Raw genomic sequence first — 15,789 nt, forward strand, 5'->3', positions numbered from 1 at the left:
GCAGGAGGGCAGATCTACATCTAGTCCACCCAGACGCCACATCAGTCCCCCCCAGAAACACTCACAATAATACTTTTTCCAAGCTATTTCTTAGTCTAGTCAAGTTGACACCCCAAACATCACAGAGGGTTCTATCAAATAGTGAAAACTGACCATGGTTTTTAGAGTTGTGTGTGTTGAACACTTACTCTGGGCCACAAACTATGACAATACAATCTCCCGTAATACCTACAGCCAGTCTATAATATTAGGATCTATTTTCCCCCCATTTTATAGATGAGAGAACTAGAGTTCAAGAATATGGAATGAGAAACTTTTGGTCAAATAGCCAGGAGGCAGGAGAGCTAGACACCAGTTGTGTCTAACTCTTTGGCTTTCCCTCTTAGCATTTTTGTTGGGCTCCTAAGCTTCCTACAGCCACATCCCTTATTTGTCCCTAGCAGGGTCCAGGGTAGCTTTGTAACCTAAGTGGTAACCAGAACATTTTGCTGGCTATTGCCTTTTCTCACTTGGGGGCATTCCTAACAAAGAGCTAGTGTGTCCTACTGGCTTTGGACACCTTTCCTGAGGAAGACTTAGTATTTTACATGGGAACAAGTTTCCTGAGGTTAGGCTAGAGGACCCCTGAAGAGTGCCATGAAGAGTCCCTCAAAGACGTAGCCAATCTACTAACATTAAAGGCATTTCAGGATAGAGCCTTGAGACTGACCATCTCCTGCCATTGCATGATAGCCTTACCCATCGAGGAGTCTTCGCTTGGATATCCATGATCCACTTTCCATGACACTGATTGCAAGGCTTTGGAGAAAGCTCCCCTGAACCATACCTACGGGAGTCTACTCAGCTAAACAACCTTAGGAAACACTTTGAGATTAGATTAGATTCCCTTTTCTGGACAGAAAAGTATATGACTTGGTCCATGTCCTCGAGGTATTGATATTGTCATGGCCACTGACTGATTGAATGTCAGAAACATCCTTTTGGCCAGTCATGTCCCCATTCTCTTGTCTAAGTTTAGGCCAAGTCCAGGGGCCTGGAGTCCATTTTTGGGATCTAGTCAATTGTAGAAGGTTATAGAAGGTAGTTCATTCTCCCTACTTCACTTACTGATTATTACTTGAGGTGCCTACTACATGTCACAGAATGTTTTTGACACTGGTGATGTGAGACACAGTCTGCTTTTGCAGATGTTGCAATGCCACAGAGGTGACTGAATTACTAATATCTTAAGTGTTCTCATCAAGGAAGTAGTAGGTGTTATAAAGACTCATGAATGAAACACAATTTGACAAGATTGGTCTTAACAAGACTTCCTGGAAAAGTACTAAGGAAACTAAGTCCACATTTGTAAGGAGCTGGTAAGGAGTGATACTTCCCATGAATTACGCCTTCATGGCTCCAGAATTTCCTTTCTCCATGGGGGGCGGGTAGTCCTATTTACTGCATACACTGGGACAGAGCAGAAATTTAGAACAAAGACAAATATGTCCTGCTGAGAGCTCTTCTCCTCATCCCCCTCATCCTCAGCACTGAGTAGACTCTCTTGGGTATGGTTCAGTTCCTCCAGTTCTCATTGCCACAGAAAAGCAAGAGGGTATTTAAAAAGAGAGTGCTCCAACAGTGGAGAGGTTTGAACCCTTCTCCATCAAGGGATGGGTTAGAATGTAAAGGGTACAGAATGAGACAGGGGCATGGCCAGGGAAGCCTCGCCTCTTGTCCAGGACACCGTAGGCCCCCTCCTCTTTATGGGCACACTCCAGATAAACTGCCGTAAGGGGTGACTCATAGTCACTAATAACATGACCACTTGTTCAGCCCGGAGCTTAGACAGCCAAAAGCCGAGAGTCTGTCATGTTGAAGTGGTGCTGGGTGGGAAGCACTCTCCCCAGAGACCAGGGCAGGGGAGGACTTGCCAGGGGAGGGTTTGCAGAATGTTTAGACTGTGACTCATGAAGGTCTTAGAAGAATAAATAGCTCTCTTTCTGCCGTGACTGTTGACAGGACTGGTGACAGCTTACCTTTGCAGTTGCCAAGGAGAATCTGACTGATTTTTGACAAGTTCAATTTTTCTAAGCAAGCTAGACCCTCCCAAGGGGCCACTATGAGCGAAGGTGTAGACAAATGCAAAGGACAATGAAGACAGGGATGATATCTGGAGGTGTGAAAGTCGAAAACATCTCTGAACCTGAGGAGAATCATCACTGGGAAGGAAGACTGAAAGAAGAAAGTTGTTTGCTTCTTGGATGAGAGGAACCTTCTCTTAAATCTTTATATGACTAGTTGGGCACAGATGTCCACTTTGTTAATACTCTCAGAGCTTCCTAATTCTGGTGAGAAGAAAGGTGGCTCACTTTCTGGAAACAGCTATGTAATTTAAGATGCATTTAGCAATAAGTAACAATAAGCCCTGACTGATAATGGCTTAAGCCATAAAGCTGTCTATTATCTCAGGTAACAGGAAGCCTAGAAACAAGTACTCTGAAGTGAGAACAGCAGCGCAACGGCGTCACCAGGCTACCAGGCACCTTTCCCTCAACGTAGGCCCTTGATACTTCTGCTGATTGCCTCATGGCTACAAAATGGCTGTCACATCTCCACATACCACAAGAGTAACCAAAGGTAGAAAGGGACCAGCAGTTAGCGTAATGGCTATGTTGCTGGACTCCCACGTAGTCGACCTCGGTTCGCGTCCTGGACCCGGTGGCTTGAAACTCACGCCGGGCGCGTGTGCGTGCATGCCCAAGAACCCGAGAGGAGAATGGAGGAGAAGGGATTGTGGCGTGGCCATCCCCCTGGGGGGTGACTTCTCGCTTTCTGTCTCTCTGTCTCTGTCTGGCTAGCACATGCTCCCTATAGCAAAAATCTCTCAAAAAAAAAACCCCAAAACAAAAAAAAAAACAAAGGTAGAAAGGCAATGGGGTGGGGGGGGGGGGAGGGGGAGGGGGGGGGGGGGGGGAGGAGGGGAAGAGGGTGGAATGATCCTTTTATAGCAATGATTATATCGTTCATCATGAAAAAATAAAAATGTCCCAGAAGCACTCTTAGTTTACTCTTTTTTGTTTTTAGAAGTTTTTGTGATAGGATACGTGTGCTCACCAGAGAGAGATACAGAGACAGTGAGAGGGAAAGTGAGAAATTCTCCCAGGAGGATGGCCACACCACAATCCCATAGTCCCTTCTCCTCCACTCCTCCTGGGATCTTGGGCATGCATGTGCACCTGCTCGACATGATTTTTAAGCCTCCGGGTCTGGGACACTACCCTCAGTCAGCAACGGGGGAGTCTAGCGACATAACCACAACACCCTCTGCTGGCCCCCAGCTTACTCTTACCTCTGACTGACTAGAATGTGTTGATCAAAGCTGGGTCACATGGCCACCTTTAGCTGCAAGTGACCATGATTGGCCTGTTATTCGTGATGGAAGAGTCACGAATAACAGGCCAATCAGGATTCAGTGCCCCCAGGGCTGGGCATCTTGCTGTTTTGAGTAATACTGATGCTTTGTTGACTAGAAAGAGGGATGCTGGGGGCAGAGGAATAGTTTCTGCCATATACCCCTTGGAAAGCTGGTCCGGCTTCATATCATAAAGAGATAGAGGTATGAATTTGCAAGAGTTTGAAGGCAGGAAGGTCTTTAGGAAAGTGGTAGATTCCAAAGATCGTAAATGTGTGCTAATAGAAGGTTATGGAGAAGAACGGGCTAGCTGGTGGTGTGGTGGCTAAGGCAGCTGGATCCCCCATGGCTGAATGCGTGGTTTGAGTACCGGACACATAGCAGCTTGAAAAATATGCCAGGCATGTGTGCGTGCATGCCCAAAATCCCAGGAGAGGAATGGAACAGAAGGGACTGCAGAATGGCCATCCCCCCGGGAGGTGATTTCTCACTTGCCCTCTTTCTCTCTGGTGAGTACATGCACCCAAAGCAAAACTTAAAGAAGACAAAGACAAAGATGAGGACAAGAAAAAGAAGGAAAAGAAGGAGTAGAAGGTGAAGAATAAGAACATAATAAGACACTTAACACACCATTTTTTTGTACTCATTCTTCAAACCTGGGTCAGTTTCACCTGCTTTGTGAACTGTCTGGGCCCTTTCAGAGCGAGGGGCCCCTCTTTTGCCCACACTTTGTGACCCACGCGCTGAATTCAGAACCCACAGGTCTTTGCTGGGTCCCTCTTCTACGCTGGCCCTGGGCCTGCTCTCGGCATCAGGCCGAGGAGACTTTCCCGGCCTCCTGTTATCACCAGGTAGCGAGCGTTCACGAACATCAACTCAGGTGGATTCCAAGCCTCGCTCACGGGCTGCGTGCTCAGCCTACCCGGCCTGCTGCCCCAGGCCCACCTCTCCCACCACCATCTTTTGGAACGCCACGCGTTGTCCCTTCCCAGCCCGCGGAAGCGGTTTGTTCTCGCTGTCTCTCCACGCTGCTGCCCCGGCTGCCCAGGCGCTGGTTTCCATTCTACACGGGGCCAATTCCCACACACCCTTCAGGCCTCGACTTGGTGCCTGCTTCCTCTGCAGGCCCTCTCCTGGCCCCCAGGACCAGCCAGGTGGCCCTTCCCTTGTTCCCTCCTGAGTGTACTCACCCCTCCCACCAATGCCTGCCTGGTCCCTTCTGGAGGATACGCGTTAGATGGCTGAGGGACAAAGGTGTTTCTCAAATACTAGTGCTGGGTCATGAGTCAGAGCGCCGCGTTGTAGCCCTGGCTCCGAGGAGGACATTCCTGAGCACCCAGCAGGGTGGCAGCAGAGTGAAACCTGTGCTGGCCGCTTTGTCAGGATGTGACTGTGGGCAGAGACCGTCTCTCTCTGGGTATAAGCGTGTATTTCTCTAAGAAAAAAATAAAGACTTATTACTTTAAAACTTTTTTTAAAAAAAGCAGGAAATGTTTCTTTCGCAAATGGATCATCACACTAAAGGCTGGTCTCAAAAAATAATGGTGGTGGGACCAGCAGATGGCGGATTGGCTATGTTGCTGGACTCCCATGTAGTTGACCATGGTTCGAGTCCCGGACCAGGTGGCTTAAACTCACGCCGGGCATGTGTGTGTTTGAGCATGCCCAAGATCCCGAGAGGAGAATGGAGGAGAAGGGATTGCGGCGTGGCCATCCCCCCTGGGGGGTGATTTCTCGCTTTCTGTCTCTCTCTGTCTTTCTGGCGAGCTCACGCACCCTATAGCAAAACCTCTCCAAAAAATTAATAGTGGTGAGGTCAGCAGGTGGCATAGTGGTTAAAGTGCTGACTCCCACATCACTGACCATGGTTCAAGTCCTGGACCCAGTGACTTGAAAATTGTGCTGGGTGCGTGTGTGTATGCCCAAAATCCCGAGAGGATAGTGGAGAAGGGACTTTGATGGGGTTGTTCCCCCAGGGGATGATTTCTCACGTTCCCTCTCACTGCCTCTTTGTCTCTTTGGTGAGCGCATGAACCCTGTGGCACAAACCATAGTAAATAAATAGATAGATAGATAGATAGATATATAGATAGACAGACAGACAGACAGACAGACAGACGATAGTGGTGGTGCCTTCCTTGGAGCATGGGTTTGCCAGGTTGTTATTTCTGTTGTAATAATTACCATGGGTTCGGTGGCTTGAAAGAACCCATGTATTATCTTATAGTTCTGAAGGTTAGAGGCCAGATGGGTCTCACTCCTTCCTGGAGGCTCTCGGGCAGCCTCCATGTCTTTGCCTTTTTCAACTTAAGGCTACATTTTTCAGTGGGCGGCCCCTCCATTCTCCCAGCTGACCACGCTGCATTGTACTGACCTTTTCTGGTTGTCACAGCCCCCTTGACCAGAGCTGGGAAAGGGTCTTCACGTTCAAGGACCGTGTGGCTAGATTGAGGTCACCTGGATAATTCTGGGTACTCGCCTCTTCACGAGGCCCTTAATGTCATCACAGCTGCAGAGTCCTTTTGCCATGAAAAACAACAGCACAGGTTTTAGGGTTTGGGGCTATAGGAAGTAAAAATAAACCACCCCAAAATATGCATCTTTGGCAGATTCTGAGATGCTATTCAAATGGTCTGCAGACCCAAGGATTAACTTTTACTAAAGAATTATTTTAATTTATTATTATTAGTTTTTAATTTGCTATAGGGCACATGTGCTCACCAGAGAGAGAGAGAGAGAAAGCAAGCTGCCAGGTCTGGTACTCACACTGGTTGGCCATGTGGGAGTCTGGCACCGTAATTATCACACCACCTGTTGGCCACAAGAATTAAGTTAAAAAATATTTTTAAAATTAATTTATTTATAAACACCAGAGGGCACATGTGCTCACTAGAAAGATCAAGATGAGAGGAAAGAGAGAGAAAGAGAGGACCACCCAATGAAGCACGGGCAAGCCACAACCCCTTCTCCTCCATTTCTCCAATTTATTGGGACTTAGCGCATGCATGCTTACATATCCAGAGTGCTTTCCCAGCCACTGGGCCCAGGATTCGAACCACCATTGGCCATGCGGGATCTGACTTCCTCAACTGCAGGATAGTGCAACATTTTTATTATTATTATTATTTTAAAGCTAACCTTTTATGAAAGAAATTTACATCTATTGACATTAGCAAAGTAAGCAACCAAGTTACTTTTTAGCTCCCTAGACATGGGAAGGACCTCAGAGGTCTGACACCTGGCCCAGAAAAGCAGGATAATCTCACCTTTGCAGTTTCTCCCCTCCTGCTTCTGTAGCTTAAGTTAAAGCGTGTCTAGTATAAAACCTGCAGTCACCAAGTTCCTCTTAGAGTCATGTTGCATGAGGCTCCCACGTGTACATGTATATATTAAAATAAATTCCTATGCCTTTTTTCTTATTTTTTATTTTATTTTATTTTTAGAGGTTTTTGCTATAGGGCGCATGCGCTCGCCACACAGACAGAGAAAGACAGAGAAACAGAAAGCGAGAAATCACCCCCCAGGGGGGATGGCCACGCCGCAGTCCTTTCTCCATTCTCTTGGGATCTTGGGCACTCACGCACACGTGCCCAGCGTGAGTTTTAAGCCACCTGGTCCAGAACGTGAACCGCGGTTGACTACATGGGAGTCCAGCGACATAGCCATTATGCTAACTGCTGGTCCCCCTTTTTTCTTATTAATCTGCCTATTGTCAGTGATTTTCAGCTCAGAGAGGAATCCCTTTGCCTCTACAAGGTCCGTGGTCTGCCTGCCACAGGGCTGGAAGAAGAGTGGGTGGGTAGAAGCCTTCCTCTCTGGCTTTCCCTTCTGGGACAGCAGCTGCCCCTGCAGTAGTCCTTCAGGCCCTAGAGGCAGGTTTAAGACCTCAGTGGTCTTAAGATCTCTCTTGGCCTGAGTGGCAGAGGCAGACAGCTGTGTGACTGAGTCTGACTGACAGGTTAAAGGAGACGCTCTACGTGAAGCATTTAGCTCAGCGCCTGGCGTACAGCACAGGTTAGCTCTTTGGATCACCAGGTGTCCTGAGGTCCCTCTTCATGCTAATATCTGGCTCCATCACCCCATTTAGAACAGATCTGTAGCAGATGGAATGAGAATTGGTTTTCCTGGGTAATCTGGCCGCAAGAATAAAAATTTACTTGTTTCGGTTATTTTAGATCAAAACAAAGCATATATTGTACCTGTAGTGTTAGAGACTTTTTTGTCCTTTGAGTACCTGGGGAGGATGGAGAACATGGCAGGGGACACGGAGAACCAGAGCCTGGGCGAAGGCAGAGATCTGCTCATCCCAGAAGGCAGCTTCAGGTCCTGCTGCTTATTTCAGAACCGATAAAAGGCCGAGGCCACAGTGAGGGGGAAGTTCATGAAATATTAGGCTGTATTTTCCAGCTTCTGGAAGAAGTGTGGGATTCCACATGGTAATGAAAGTCCAGACTTCTACATAGGCCTTCATGTCACTTCTGAAGAAATGTGCATGGGAGGGGCCGCTCCTTTTCAAGAGGTACAGGCCTTCCTTCTCTTGTCGCCAAAGCCTCTTGGTGGCATCTGGGAGCAGCGGCCAACCAGGGCACGAGTGTCAGTAGCCTTAAGTGACCTTGTCCTTTCTGTTTCGGTCACACCACGTGGGGAATGATTTTCCCCAATAGGGCAACTCAGCATGTGGAGAAAACTACAAACACAAAGATGCTAAATATTTTATTTGTAACAGCTCTAAATGGAAAATAGCCAAACTTGTCTGGTTTAGGGGACAGTCTTGGTAAATTTTGGCCCACTTAGAGCACAGAATGCCAGAAGCCCATGCCTCCAAGGGACCGTGAATACCCTGAGAAAGCACTTTGAGCAGCTCAGCTGAGAAAGCAGAGGCAGCGCACACTTTGTGTATTGACCCTAGTCTCCATGTTTTAGGAGATAGATCGAAAAGTTATGTGTGGTTGTTTCCAGGTGTTCGGCGTCCAGAAAAGACTCCCTCCCTTTTCTTATTGCAATTTTCGTCTGCTTTCCAGACTGGGCGGCAGTGTCAGTACCTGGGTGTGGAGCCAGACTGCCTGCTTTCAAACGCTGCCCTCTCCTGGTCGGCCACGACCTCTCTGAATCTGTTTTCTCATCTGCCACGTGGGAGTGAAAATCTTCCCTCCCTTGCAGGGTAGCTGTGAGCCTTCAAGAGACAAAGCCAAGTGAAGGGCTGGCACATGGTGAGCGTGCAAGGGGTGCCACTCACTTCCTTATCTTCAGGTTGCAAAACTGTTTCCAAAAGGAAAACCTCAGGAGGGGGAACACATAGACTGCTCTCCTGCCTTGCATCAAAGACTCATCCCAAAGGCTAATTTTGAACATTTTTTTTTCTCATCTGTAATCATCTGTGATATTTTGTGAAGCAGCTGAACAATCAGTAGCTAAAAGCCTTTTAAATGAGGATACTCTGTTCTTCTATGTGGAGAAAAATCGAAGACCTCAGATTTCTTTTTCATTTGCTAAGAATCCCCAATCTTCTACCTTCTCTGAGGATCCCGTTCCCATCCCTTAACACATTGGGGACGTCTCCTTAGAGGTTTAGCAGAGAGCTATAAAGGAGTGCACTGGTGATTTACACTGGTGTAAAAACTGGCCACAAATGTAGTGATCGAAACCACATGCATTGATTATCTCGGATTTTCTGTGAATTGAGAGTCTGAGGCTGCTCAGGGTCTCGCAAGACTGTAATGAATTTGTTGGCTGGACCGTGTCCGCATCTGGAGGCTCGGCTAGGGAAGAACCCACTTCCGGGCATGTTTTGTTGCTGGGAGAATGTATTTCCCTGCAATTGTAGGACTGAGAGCCATGGCCTGCTGCTGGTTGGAGGTCATTTTCAGTTCCTAAAGGTTGCTCACAGTTCCTAGAAGATACCCACAGTTCCTTGCCAGGTGAACTATTCCAACAAGGCTGCTTACTTCATCAAGTCATCAGGAGACTCTGGAGTCAGAATACCGGGCAGACAAAGCCTTCCACGGTAGTCACAGGAGTGATGTTCCAGTTCCTTTGCCTGACTCTGTTGGTTAGAACTCACCCACATTCAAGGGCTATGGAGCCCACACAGACCTGGCACCAGAGGTGGGAATCCTGGAAAACACCTTAGGATCATCTACGCCAAAAAGGAAGGGGTCTCTTTTCTCATGGTCATGAGAAGCCTGAGCACACACAGATTGGGGTTGAGGGGACATCTCCATGATGCCATCCCTGGCTCCGCATCCCAGGCTGTCTACGTTTTTTTTTTTTTTGTTCTTACCAATTTTGATCCTTTTGATCATAAGGTAAAGAGGAGGGTCAGGCCAAGGACACAGGTGAGCTCAGTCTCACTTAGCAGTTACACATCCAGTTTCTGGAAGCCCTACCCATACACAGGTCCCATCGCCTCTCATTGGCTTCATCCCTATTTCCTGACATCTCCACTGCGAAGACCTCTGGGACACACACACACACACACACACACACACACTCTTAATAAGCAATATCTGTGGTGCCCTCAGTAACAGTGCCAGACTTAGCTGGCATGTGTCTTTTGGCCCTCAGGACAAGGGCACCAGGGTCAAACCCTCCATGGAAGGCCTGTGAAGAAGTTACAAGCTTGAATGAGAAAAATAATAAACATCCTTGCACAGTGCCTGACTTGTGATAGTCTCTTAATCAATGCTGCCTCTCTCACCATTCCCTCCTTTCCCATGTCAGCCCTCCCTTGGGGTTTAAATTCTCCAACCACAGCAGTACCTCCAGAGTTAAGTGCCCTGACAAGCAGACAAGTCTGTATTTGGAGCCTCAGAGGAAAGTTTACGAGGGAGGAATGTAATAGCCCCAGCTGGAACCCTGCCAGGGGACTAGCAACTGCAACACCCTTATTTGCTCTGGGGAGGAGCTGCTTGGAAACTTTTTATGAGATTCCAGAAGCAGCAAGGTCATCGGTTTTATGGCCATCCCGCTTAGTTAGTAAATACAGCCTTTGAATGATAATGTTTGGACTCCTTGACTAGGAGCAAGGCTGGCATTAGCGCCTTTGGAACAGGGGACAATGAAAGAAAAGATATTCTGTGCCACGTGACCGCATGGCATGCTGAGTAATTTTAGACCCCCAACAAACAACCTCAACAAACCAGTTGTACATTGAGAAGGCTTCATTTCCAGACTGCCTCCCCATACAGCCCCTGTGTGTGTCTGACTCAGGTAATCTGATTTGTCAGGTCACAAATGAAGCAACATGTGTTTACTATCACACTCATTTTCCAGCCAGCTGCAAGTGTCTGGAGGAAAGCTTTTGGTCAGGCCTGTTTACTGTGATAATCAAGGCCAAGGGGAAAGATTGTGTCCCTGCCAGGATCCATGTGTTCTTGTAAATAAGAACCACCCTCGCTGGTGACACCTGGGCCTCCTTCTCTAATTGCTCATTGGACCGTGGCTTTTATTACAGCTGGCTATTTTCTAGGCCGGGTCTGGAACACACTCAGCTTCCCTTGTCTGTCCAGCTGCCAGGGTCTGCTCTGGATGGCAGCTGGCTATGAACAACAGGGTTACCCCTTCCTTGTGTTTTTTTTTTTTTTTTTTTTTCTTTCTCTTTGTATCAGCCACAAGGAGGCAGAACCAGCATCTCTGAGTGTGGGGGGCAGGTGTGTGTGTGTGATTGACAGGGAGAGTAGGGCAATGAAGGCAGAAAGTGATAGAGATGCAGGAGGACCTTTCTCATGGATGGGTGAAATTCTATATAGGCATGATTCCTGGTACTTAATACACTTTTGATGAATATTTGTGGAATGAATAAATGAGTGGCTTTATTCACATAACCAATATTTATTGACTACCTACTATATACTAGGTGTCTAAAGTCTGATGACGCAAGGCAGAACCTGACAGACAAGATTCGTGCTCTCCTGGAATCTGAATTCTGGTAAAGTGATGAAGACGATCTGTGAATAAGTGAGGTGTGGAGCATAGAAGGCAGGGCGAGGGGGCAGAGGCTGGGGAGGACAGGCTCTGTTGAAAAGCAGAACTTTCTGAGGAGGTGATATTTGAGCTCCTGAGCAATGAGAAGGCAGAGATGATGGACTCTGGCAATGTGCATGACGGACAGAGAGCGCACATTTCTGAGAGGTGTAGGCAGACGGAGTGTACTAAGGGGGAGGAAACTATAGCCCAGATGCTTCAACTGAGGAGCAGCTCAAGTTTTCCTCCAGAACTTGAGCAAAAATCAGGAAAGTTCCAACAATCGAAGCAGTAGGAATAAGAGGTGATGTGGACAGCAAAGGGTTTAGCGGAAAGCTTGTCTTCAGAACAGGAGAGGAGGCCCTCTGCCTTTGCACGCGAATGGCTGACAGTGAGGTGTCTGTCCCCAAGGCAGGCAAACTGAAGGGGGCTGTTAGGAACCCCCCAGCATGATGGAACTCCCTGCCTCATCACTCTACAGGAGAGCCTCCTAGTGGCTCTGGACTCTGCAGGGTACATGGAGCTCCCAAGCAGTCATTTCTTGGCTTCTCTGGAATATGGACAATTGGATGTCACTAGACCTATGAACAACAACTGCAGTATAAATTAGTATCTTCCCTTTGTCAATTGTTGACCTGCAAAAGTCTTGCTTATGGCCTATCAGAGTTAGTGGGACCTTGGGAGCCAGAGAGGTCATTTGATTTTAACTCTCGCAGAGCCTGCAAACTTTTAAAGCTAGGCTTTTGATATGATCTAGAAATGCACAGACGGGATGGAAAGAGGAAGGTGTTCAGAATCCATCTTTAAACCTACGTAATCTACGTGCTACCACTGAACCGCAAAGCCTACAGGATGCTATGAATTAACACATTACATAAATCCTGACATCAATCATTTTTTTTTTTTTTGCTATAGGGCGCATGCGCTTGCCAGACAGAGAGACAGAAAGCAAGAAATCACCCCCCAGGGGGGATGGCCATGCCACAATCCCTTCTCCTCCATTCTCCTCTTGGGATCTTGGGCACACATGCACACGCGCCCAGCGTGAGTTTTAAGCCACCGGGTCCGGGACGCGTACTGTGGTCGACTACATGGGAGTCCAGCGACGTAGCCATTACGCTAACTGCTAGTCCCCTGAAATCAATCTTTAAATGGTATAATTGTATTGCATTGTATTTTTGATTATTAAAAGGATAACTTCATTGGATATAAATACTTAACATACATAATATTTTAAAAAATTGGCAAATATGTATATATTGGGTGGTTGGGAAAGTTATGATGCATTTTTGAGTAGGAAAAAAAAAACTATGTCATGTCTTCCTGATGACACAATGGAACTCCCTGCCTCATCACTGTACAGGAGAGGCTAGTGGCTTTGGACTCTGCAGGGTACACGGAGCTCCCAAGCAGTCATTTTTTTGCTTCTCTGGAATATGGACAATTGGATGTCACTAGACCTATGAACAACACACACACACAAACATATATACATACATAATACATTTAAATTTGCTGTAAGTCTTAAGAAATAGAACTATTATGGATACCTGAATCATCCATATTGGAGTTTGAGTATACCCCAAATTGTCATCATACCTTTACAGTAATGTCTTGTATTACTCCCTCTCGTCCTTTAGCTAGTATGACTTGCATGTGAATTTTGTTAGTTTATTGCTCAGAAGAAGGCTTTTTTCAAAGATTACTCATTTTTTTTTCCATGAAAGAGAAAGAAGCAGAGAGAGAAACAGAAATAGACAGACACCTCCAGCAAGGTCTTCCTGCTGTAATCCACCTACAGCCATGCCAGGGCCATGGGCACATACATGTGCCTGGCATGTATGTGCCCATACACACCAGGGAGACCTTGGGATACAAACCTGGGACCTTTGTGATTTAGTACCATGAAGCATTGAGATACCGCTGCACCTCAGTGGCTGGTCAGTATATATCTGAGGTCGTGGGAAGCCCTCCTCTGGACAGAGCTAAGTGTGGACGATGTCAGTCTATGCAGGAGAGAGCACTGGGCTCCCTCACCTCTCCAGCAGTGCTTTCTACATGGTAGGAGGAGTCCTAGGTAATATAGACAGGAAACTAAACCCTATTAACATGTGGGAGCTGGGTCTATTTGGTGGTGTGGTGATTAAGAGAGCTGGATCAAACATGGCCAACTGTATGATTCAAGTGCTGGATCTGGTGGCATGCCCCAAATCCCGAGAAGAGAAACAGAAGGGATTGTGGAATGGCCATCCTTTCTGGGGGAGAGGGTGGCCTTCTTAGTTTCCCACTCTGTCTCTCAGGTGAGCACACATGCCCTTTATCAAAATTAAAAGAAAAAAATAAACATAGGCAATGAGAAGTGTAGGAAGGTCAGAAAGGTAAGGGATGGAGGAATATTGCATACCATGAGAATCCCTGACTCCTGAGATTCATGGCTAGCTTCTGTAAAACGCCTTCTGTAAATATTTCCAAAGGAGCTTTCGCTGGTTTCCCATCATTTTTGCCAGTCTGTTAAAATGCTACCCATTCGTCAAGGTCCATCTAAACGCCAATTTTCTGTGAAGCTTTCCTTGAAGGCTCAGTTGGAAGTAATCACTCATTTACACATGTTCTCAGGGAGCATTCAGGTCACATTCTCTCCCGTCTCATCCATCTATAATCTATCTACCCACCCACCTACCTGAATGCCAGTTCGGTGCTTTAGATTTCACCAGAGTTGATACTGGTAGGATGTTTTACGATGCACAAGTGCCTTTCATGTACATTTTTTCATTCAGTTCTCAACAACTCCATGATACTAAGAATAGGGCCACAGAGACCGGAGGCAAAGGCTGTGAGCAGATCGACATCATGAAGCGTGGCTCCTAGTCAAGGTCACGTGAGAGGTCTAAAATTCAGTAAGCAAAGAAGGCAGGACTCCATCGGGCACAAAGACCATTTGAGTCAGACTCAGAAAAGTCACATATCTTCAGATTCTGTTTCATTCAAAAGTCCGCAACATTAGCTGGATGGGACATGCCTATCTCATCGAGATCAGGCTGGGTTAAAGCTTGTCTAAGATGTCTAATCTGTGGGTAGACTGCACGAACAGAGGTTATGCTTAATTTGAGTTCTGAGATGTGACCAAGCTCCCTCCCCCTTTTCTTTATTGTATGAGAAAGAGAGGGAGAGAAAGACACACAAGTACCCAGCGGGGGTCTCACACCAAGATGTGCCACCCCTGCTCACTCCTGCTCACCTGCTCATCAGCCTGCCTTCTCACGAGTCAGAGAGTGGGTATAGAACACACAGCAGGCATGGACAGGGTAACTGGGGAACAGAACCTGTGATCTTCCAGATAAGTTCACTATTGTTCGAGCTGCATGTTATTGCGATGTTGCCAAACTACCGATGCCTGAGCCTCCTTTCCAGTTTCAGAATCACTGACATACTAGAACACGTGGAATGCAGAGTGTCACAATGCCCCCCCCCCCAAATCTCTGATAATTAGTAATCCCAGAATTCTGAGTTAAAAGGCATCACCCAGGAAGCCTAAATCTCCAGATCTTATGTCAGCAAACAGCTCTTTGCAAGGCAATTTCAGTTAAGATGGATGATGATTATCTTTTTTACTGGGTAAGCATATTTCATTTCCTGGAAATCTTAGATTACATATACACATGTTTGAAATGCTCAAAACCATACTACAAATTATGTTTATTTTTCATTGTCAGGCTATATTTTGTATTTCAATATGCTTATAATACTTTTGAAAACTCATTCTATTAAAATGATATTTTTGTTATTCTAACATAAAATATAAAATTGGAAAATGATTGAGATACAACTTTAAGTGGAAGTTTATGTCAATCATATATATAAGCATAACTTATTAGATTAAGTATTCAAGAACATTTGTTGACCAGACAATCGAAGTCTTTAAAGTGAAATCGAATTGGTAAATGCAGTTTAAACTATTTGAAGGAATTTAGGTACTTAACTTTGCAAATGTAACAAGCATTCGTTAAAGGATGTTTTGAATTTAACTGTATTTATTAGTAGTATTATTTAAAGTTTGCTATAATGCATGTGTGTTCACCAGAGAGAGAGACAGAAAATGTCAGAGGCAGGCCACCAAGTCTGACTGGACTGCAGTCAGTTATGTGGGAATCCAGTTGCCCTCGCTGGCTATATATGTATGTATGTGTGTGTGTATATATGTATATATATATATATATATATATATATTTATTTACCCCTATTTCTGACCTTCTGCCATTTCCCACCCTCCTCCCACACTATCTCTGGTGTTTACAGTTGTTTTCCATTCCTTTTCCCCCACGTTGTATTGATTCACACAATTTCTTAAATGATCTAACGACTTTCAATAGCAAGTTCAGCTGGTATGTACGTATCAGTGAGATAGGTGTGAAACTCTGGGTGGAATGAACATA

At 46.2% G+C, this 15,789-nt stretch overlaps 1 long non-coding RNA gene across 2 annotated transcripts in view; it reads right to left on the reverse strand.

Annotated features, from left to right (window-relative positions):
- LOC102477078 (uncharacterized) overlaps positions 1 to 14,767 on the reverse strand; it is a 19,935-nt gene extending 5,168 nt beyond the window's left edge. Inside the window, exons 1-4 of one of the 2 annotated variants that reach the window (XR_335855.2) lie at positions 14,595 to 14,767; positions 14,037 to 14,243; positions 6,161 to 6,205; positions 5,769 to 5,913 (exon numbers count right to left, since the gene is read on the reverse strand). This is a non-coding gene — a long non-coding RNA (uncharacterized LOC102477078). Of the gene's footprint in view, positions 1 to 5,768; positions 5,914 to 6,160; positions 6,206 to 14,036; positions 14,436 to 14,594 lie in introns of both variants that reach the window. The other variant, XR_335856.2, reaches the window with a different exon arrangement.
- Positions 14,768 to 15,789: the final 1,022 nt, after the last annotated feature.

The sequence above is a fragment of the Tupaia chinensis genome, unplaced genomic scaffold (assembly GCF_000334495.1).
Source record: "Tupaia chinensis unplaced genomic scaffold, TupChi_1.0 Scaffold000555_1, whole genome shotgun sequence".
Taxonomy (NCBI): domain Eukaryota; kingdom Metazoa; phylum Chordata; class Mammalia; order Scandentia; family Tupaiidae; genus Tupaia; species Tupaia belangeri.